Source organism: Mustela nigripes, chromosome 3 (assembly GCF_022355385.1).
Source record: "Mustela nigripes isolate SB6536 chromosome 3, MUSNIG.SB6536, whole genome shotgun sequence".
Lineage (NCBI taxonomy): Eukaryota > Metazoa > Chordata > Mammalia > Carnivora > Mustelidae > Mustela > Mustela nigripes.
The window spans coordinates 132,086,063-132,086,459 of NC_081559.1; the positions used below are offsets into that span (position 1 = coordinate 132,086,063).

A 397-nucleotide genomic window follows, 5' to 3' on the forward strand; every position below is an offset into this window, starting at 1 on the left:
TTTTTCATTGTAATTACTTTTTTTAAATTTATTTTCAGCATAACGTATTCATTATTTTTTCACCACACCCAGGGCTCCATGCAATCTGTGCCCTCTATAATACCCACCACCTGGTACCCCAACCTTCCACCCCCCCCGCCCCTTCAAACCCCTCAGATGGAGGCATAATACTCCATAGTGTATATGGACCACATCTTCCTTATCCATTCATCCGTTGAAGGGCATCTTGGTTCTTTCCACAGTTTGGCGACCGTGGCCATTGCTGCTATAAACATTGGGATACAGATGGCCCTTCTTTTCACGACATCTGTATCTTTGGGAAAAATACCCAGGAGTGCAATCGCAGGGTCATAGGGAAGTTCTATTTTTAATTTCTTTTTTTTTTTTTTTTTTTTTT

General features: G+C 41.1%; 1 protein-coding gene across 2 annotated transcripts in view; it reads right to left on the reverse strand.

Annotated features, from left to right (window-relative positions):
- Window positions 1-397, reverse strand: part of CRH (corticotropin releasing hormone) — a 102,605-nt gene that overhangs the window by 91,016 nt on the left and 11,192 nt on the right. The window lies entirely within an intron of this gene.